Source organism: Aulostomus chinensis, chromosome 14, assembly GCF_037954235.1.
Source record: "Aulostomus chinensis isolate RoL2024-O1b breed Wild chromosome 14, RoL_Achi_v1.0, whole genome shotgun sequence".
NCBI lineage: Eukaryota > Metazoa > Chordata > Actinopteri > Syngnathiformes > Aulostomidae > Aulostomus > Aulostomus chinensis.
The window spans coordinates 26533001-26539914 of NC_141333.1; the positions used below are offsets into that span (position 1 = coordinate 26533001).

General features: G+C 39.2%; 1 protein-coding gene across 6 annotated transcripts in view; it reads right to left on the reverse strand.

Moving 5' to 3' along the window:
• Positions 1-5262, reverse strand: part of evi5b (ecotropic viral integration site 5b) — a 37069-nt gene extending 31807 nt beyond the window's left edge. For 2 of the 6 annotated variants that reach the window (XM_086225238.1, XM_086225232.1), the window contains exon 1: positions 4022-4281. The gene's annotated coding sequence lies outside the window, so the exon portion shown is untranslated. Of the gene's footprint in view, positions 1-3421; positions 3613-4021; positions 4282-4906; positions 5088-5159 lie in introns of those variants that run through there. The other 4 variants (XM_086225233.1, XM_086225235.1, XM_086225234.1 and 1 more) reach the window with 4 other exon arrangements.
• Between the last annotated feature and the right edge of the window lie 1652 nt (positions 5263-6914).

Below are 6914 nucleotides of genomic sequence, written 5' to 3' on the forward strand. Positions count from 1 at the left end.
GTTCCTCAACATCCTGCACAAATCTTTGTACACCACTGAGCCAAGGGAGTATTCCATCTGTACCCTTGTTGAAAGCAAGGAGAAAGTAAATGACGAGGTTCCTTCACTGTCTGATTGACAACATCGTGCCTTACAATGCCATTATCTGGGGAAAGGTCAGACTGTCCACTGTAGACTCAACACCAGGCTTTGACATTGCTTTTCCTATGAGTGCTGTTACAAGATCATGAGTAGAATTTCCTGATTTCCAAATGCTTAAGAAATTAATCATTGCATCTTTTTCCAATAAAGCAGAACCTGCCTTATATTTTTCAGGGTGTACAATATGAACAGGCCTGAAATTTAATTAACTCTCTTAGGAAGACAACAGAATCTGTGCTTTGAGAGATGCCGATGTCCAGGTGGCCTGAAAAGAAATTCTTTCTAGCCAGTCCAGTCAACTGAAGCAAGGCTTGCCTATAAATCTGGGATACTACGATTGTTTGCCAAAGAACTCAAAAGGGGCCCTGAGATGCAGTGTGCATAGCTAATGAAACCCACAGAAAAGCAAGAAAGCCTCAGAGAAACAATTTCAAGACAATTGGGGAACTGAGAAAGACCAAAGGCAGCACAAGAAGTGTTTTCTTTGTCCTTATTCACACGCACAGCACAATTCTGCGTAACAGTCTGAGCAAAAAGAACGTTTAAGTTTAAAGCACATTTCAGCTGTCATCTGGATTAATAAGGACTTTTTTTTAAACTTGGTTTGCTTTATTTATCCTTTTGCTAGTGATTCATATGTAGTGAACAAACTGGCAAATACAACAACAAGACAGGGAGCATCTTTGGGGAATCATACTGGCCATTTGCTGAGAGAAATTGCTAAAAAAGAAAAAAAAAACACGAGTAGAAATATCAAAAAAAATCTGGGAAAATTTCACAAAAAATGTTTTACACCTGTGGGAGTGGGAGGAGGTGAGAAGAGGGACACTCAGGGTTTGCCAACGTCTTTCAGGAGGACACAGCTGGAATATTAGTTGTTCAGAACTCTCCATTTCGATGGTTCATCGACAAGTTTTAAATCCATTCCCCCGTTTTGTTTTTATTTGTTCACATCTGTGATCATTTTAAATTTGACTGCAACTCTTAATTATCTTATGTCGCTTTTCCTTTTTTTATACAGCATTAGATGGGAGAATAAGCATGCCAACTACTGCTTATCTCCATGAAAAAACACCAAATATTTGCATGAATGTGCATTAATTCATATTTCCTTTTGCGGAATTTCTGAAAATTTGGTTAAAATTCTTGATGCATTTGGATGGAAACCTGACCAGTGAGAACTACAACAACTGGCTAATATTCTATATTTGTTATATTTCACAAAGCCATCAGAAGTAGACTTACATTGTAGAGCATCAAATGTGCAGACCTCAGCCTACTTTCAAACTCTCAGTCAATAACACAACTACTTAAATCTCAGTCTTGATGTTTTATTTTGTAGGAGAGTTGAAGTCAATCTTAAAGACCTACAACTTAGCATTCTGTGAAAGTGTGAGATCATCATTGTCTCTATCCATGTCTGGCTTGTGGCCTCTGGATATCTACAGATTCCTGCTCCTACATACAACCCATCTATTTTTTTATACAAAGCAACCACAGCAGGGTGCATTTGCATTGCAGGTATTATTACTCAGACTCAATTTCCTGCCAATATCCAGTTTTGTTTTTACTGCTTGTTTCTGTGCTTTTAATAGTGACACACATCTGCTACCTGCCACAACACATCTCATATGACACAGTGCACCATGTGCAGGACAATGTTTTGGCAACTAAAATATTTTAATAAAACAAAACACAAAAACCTGACAATAATCCAGTGATGTCTTACAAACATGCCAGGTAATTGCTAATGTTAATGTCAGCAATAATTTTCCTCCTTTTCTGCAATTCACCGCCAAGCTGCTAGGGGGTGTGTGGCTGTGTCTCTGTCTTTGTCCCTTGTCAGATCCCAAAAAAAAAACAAAAAACAAAACTATAAACAGAATAGTTAGAATAACAGAAAGTCCAGTGCTTTTCTTTGAACGACTGTTTGCTTTCATGAATCAAACTGTAAACTTTGAACATGACAAACATGACTTCTTGTGGCCATTTTCTTCCGGAGACACACATATTTGTCGCGGTTTCTTCCACCTCTTCATGCATTTGGCGACCTCCTCTGAGTGGACCAATCACAGTCCTTGACATCACGACGCATCGACACGACGCGTAGTCAGGATTTTTTTGGAGGTGCACGTCAGGCTACGGCATAGGGTCCGCATAGGGGTCTGTGTCAACGGTGTAGGTACGGCGTCGCCACAACGCGGAAGCACAAACCAGGCTTAATAGAAACAGCGTCATTCGGCCTTGTATTTGTGAATGTGCGTGTGGGTTGTCAAGTTAGCCCACACACAACAGGAAACATCCATACGAAAAAAAAAATAATTCGCATATCAACAAAGAAAGCAATGACTTGTTGAGTCATTGCATGCAAGTCTAAGTCTCGTCATGAATAGCAAGTCAAAGTCAAGTCAAGTCTTTTATCAGTGTTACTCAAGCAAGTCACAACTCCTCAATCTGGCGACTTAAGTCCGACTTGAGTCAAGTCACTCGACTCAAGACTCCCGTGTCTGGTTGTTGGGGCTCATTCAAGTCACTTAACTGATTATTCTCCATTTTCTGAACAACCTTTCTCAATGCAACATTTCCTTCACGTGAACATTCCAAAACAATTCAACCCAAAAGCAGGTGGCAAGTATATGCAGATTTATCTTAACTGCCCCACTCAAATCATTTCTCTTGCAACCTTTAAGAAAAAACACGTAATCTAAATGTTACTGCTGACTTACAAAAAGGTTATAATCCCCTTCATATGTATATAGGTGTATAACATTTTCTCTTGTCAAGCACTATAATGTGTGTTTGGCAAAAACTAAGACACTTACTACTCCTTTCTGTCATGAAAAATACCAGATTACATGACTGTACAAGTATTTTATTGTTTCATGAGTTTTAACTGCTAGGACACGATACTTCTCTAGAAAATCCAATCTCACTGTTGGAAGGGGACTTGAAGAGTTAATTTCAAAAACATCTGGCCAAGACCAACCAGTTAACCCATTTACACTTGGAGCTCAAACACACAGGCTAGAAACAGTAGACAAATTCGTTCATATGACAGATATTACCTGGTTTCATGATAGCCATACTAACTATAGAATGAGCTGACATGATGTTTTCTCCATTTCTCTCAAAAAGCCTCACATTCAAATAGCAATAACCAGCAAAAGCTTGCTACGTGTGGGTCAGTAAGAAATAATCTCAGCAGTTTCAAAGCTGATCAAACACTGGAGGGGGTTAGTCTTTGCTATTTCAGCGGTCACAGAGCAACATTCCAACTTGCCAGTCCCTTCTCTGCAGTTTAGGATATCCCTGGCTCGAACACAGCCAATGCCACTGCTGAGCTGTTCAGATCCCCGGCTTGCGCTGCACATCATCACTAACCAACCACATTCTGGTTTACAGGGAGCAAACACTGGACCGATCCATTGGACGTATGTCTCTGCTCCTTTTATGGCTTGCTTCTGTTGTGAGCTGAAATGGAGATCTGGCATCAACATGAAGAACAACTTACTTCCAGCTCTAGCGTCGACCAGCTCCAATAGTTTACAACATCTAAACTACAAACGATTAAGTTCAACCAAGATCACGTGGCAGAATAAAAACTCAAATTTGGTTTTTAAATGCTATTTTTGTTTCAGGTTATAGCTGGAGTCTTTGGTAGTAAAGTATATCAGACAAGTGACGAAGCTGACAAACTGTAATGTCAGCTAAATAAGCGACTAAGCTAGTGTAGAAGCTAGGTTCCGATACCCTCTTTAGCTTGGAAGTAATGCCACATCATACATTTCAACAAGTATGGAGATAATGAGGAGTTACTGAGAGTAAGTGTCGATTCCAGAAATTAGACAGAACCCGAAAAAAAACGAGGACCATTCTTTACCTTGAAGCAATTTTAGCCAACCGCAGCAAACTTCGCCTGCTTCCCATGCACGAAACTATTGTCCTACTATTGTATGAAAAAGACAAATCTTCAGGCACTTTACCCCGAATCATTAGCTATATAGATTAAGCTGGCTTGCTATCCACTTGAAAACTAGCGACGGTTAAGTTAGCTAGTTCCCATTGACTCCTGGGTCCGGCCCATGCAGCCGTATAATACGTGTACACAAATGTCTGCAAAGAGGCTCGGACAGACGGCGGCGGCCTACTAAATGTTTACATCGCACGACGCATGCGTCGGCTGCTCCTTTCCTGAACAATACTGCTGTCGTGTGTTTGTCGTGAGCAACTACAATTACAGGACTGCAATTATCTCATTCATTCAGAGGGAGAAAAGAGCTGTGGGTGACAAAAGAAGGTGACGATGCCATTATAAGTTACTTAATCAAAAGCATATTTGTGCATTGCTCATTATATTCAGTTATCAAGGATCTATTTCAACATAAGAAACAGATTATGACAAAAAAAAACAATGAGAATCGGATCTCAATAAACATTGGGGTTATTTCTAAATTATTAATGAGTTTATTCTTCAAAATGCTTTTCTATTCCATGTGTATACTTCATGTGTGTACTTCAGAAATTAGATTAAAAAAAGGGTAGTGCGCATCTTATATTCATGACTTAATTCAATCACACTGCATATGATCAGATATTGCCTCACTTGGAGATTTTTGTATTTTTGTCCATCAAAACAACAGATTAACTTTGTATCACATAAATTGACCATCTCTTTGAACATTCTATGTTAAAGTAAGTCTCAGCCACCCAGAAGCTCTCTGCATAGTGCTTATCTAATCAGCATCTGATCCTGAAAATGTCTTACCTGAAGTTCATTGCTAGGGTAAAGTTGCTATGAAAAAAATCCTTCTGCTGGAAAAGACTGGAGGGTAAGACTTAAGTCCAACAACTATCATTCGCTCTTTCAGTTAAGACATTTTGTCTTCATTGCAGAAACCCAAAAACTGTCACATTTAAAAAAAAAAAACTCTATGCCAACTTCTGCCAGTCCTTAAAAAAAGAAAGAAAGAAATGCATTATTCTAGATAGATGTGTAAAGATATGTTTGGCTATTGTACCTGTAATGAACTAGCCTAGGATATACACGGTTTCACGACCTGAAACCGAGCTGGTTTTCACTGACTGAGAGACGTCAATAGAAACATCAAAAGCGGAAGTGCTGTGATGAAAATGTGACCAAGTTGACTTCCTTGATTCAAATACCAAACAGACATAAAACCCACTTTTCAGGTTTAACACAAGAGCACTGACGCATGTCTTTTGTTGGTTGTCAGACACTCCTCTGCTGCTTCGCAGGAGCTTAAAAGCAACTGACATTGTGAGGTGGACTTGGCAGGCCACAGTGAGAGAATGCTTCTGATCCTGACCTAACGTCACGAAGGTCCCAGCTCACTCTGTCAAACATAAATAACTAGATAGCTGTGACCTTGTGGTGAAATAAGCACTCTCAGTGATGATGATGATGAGTTGAGTCACTCATGCCCTAAAATAAGACCATTAAATGATATGATATGATATGATATTACTTCTAGAATGGTTGGCTTTTCAGGAACTAGTGCTGTGCCCCTTCAAGACAAAGCTGTGAAAACAGATATGGATATTTGAGTTCCATTCAGCTCTTTTGTTGTATTATGGTTACATAAGAGTGGTAGTGGTAGATACTGTCAACATTACAACATGACCAGGGAAGCTGACTGCATGGCCAGGCACAGCTCTTTGTTGGTGGCAACACTGGAGCTCACTTATGAACATTCATTATGAAAAAATTTGTTCTTACACACTTTTGGACCTTTGCCCTCCATTTACGAGCTGAAGTGTGTGTGTGTGTGTGTGTGTGTGTGTGTGTGTGTGTGTGTCACGGTGGGGGGATGCAGTAACAGAAATTGGTGGGTGACTAATTATGAATTATTTATGACATTAAGGATTGAACCAGATCTTTTTTTTATCTAAATATAATCACAGTATGGTGCTGACCTTGAGTGCCATGCACCTGAAGCACCTAAAGCCTGATGCTTCAAGCAAATTTGTGACAATGGAGTAAGAAGGGCAAATGCATCTTCTTTATTTAGTTAAGGTCAGACAAGTTGCAATTTCACTAATCCACTTTTCCCCCCCAAAATAAATTTCTCATCACACAATTTCTGCAATCAGGTGATGATGTTTAAGCATTTAAGCAATCACAGGTGTAACAGATAAAATCAAATACGGTCTCATTCTATGTAGGTTGAATGAGGGCTCTGGCCCAACTAAATTGAACAGGGCCATAATAAATGAGATCAAGTACACCAGCAATGACTTACCAATATGAAAAGCACCTGATGGCATGGTAGCCTCAATAACTCTTACATGTCACATCAAGTTCTATTCTTGGTTTTCATGTCTTGTCTTGATTAAATTGATTTAGACGTGTGTATGGCTGTCTCTTGAAATAATCCAAGGTGTCAGTTGGAGGAGAAGTAGGGGAAATGTGTCTTGAATTAATTTTTTTCATCTGCGTAAGGAGCCCAATAGCCCCTGCTAAATATTCTGGAACTTTTTATGTTTGTTCCACCATTTATATTCATCTCCTCCTTGCTTTTGTGAGTTGATTGCCATGGTTGAAAGATTTGGAAGCCAAAAATGGTCATACTAGCCTTTAATTATTTATGTTATCATGAGAGAATTAGATTAAAAAAACCTGACATGATTGTATAAAAACATTAACAGCCTTTCTCAGGCTTCCACAGAAACCACACAGGATGATGATGATAAGATAATAATAATTTGCCCTCAAACTGAAACATCCAGGTTCTCCTGAACACTTCACTTACACT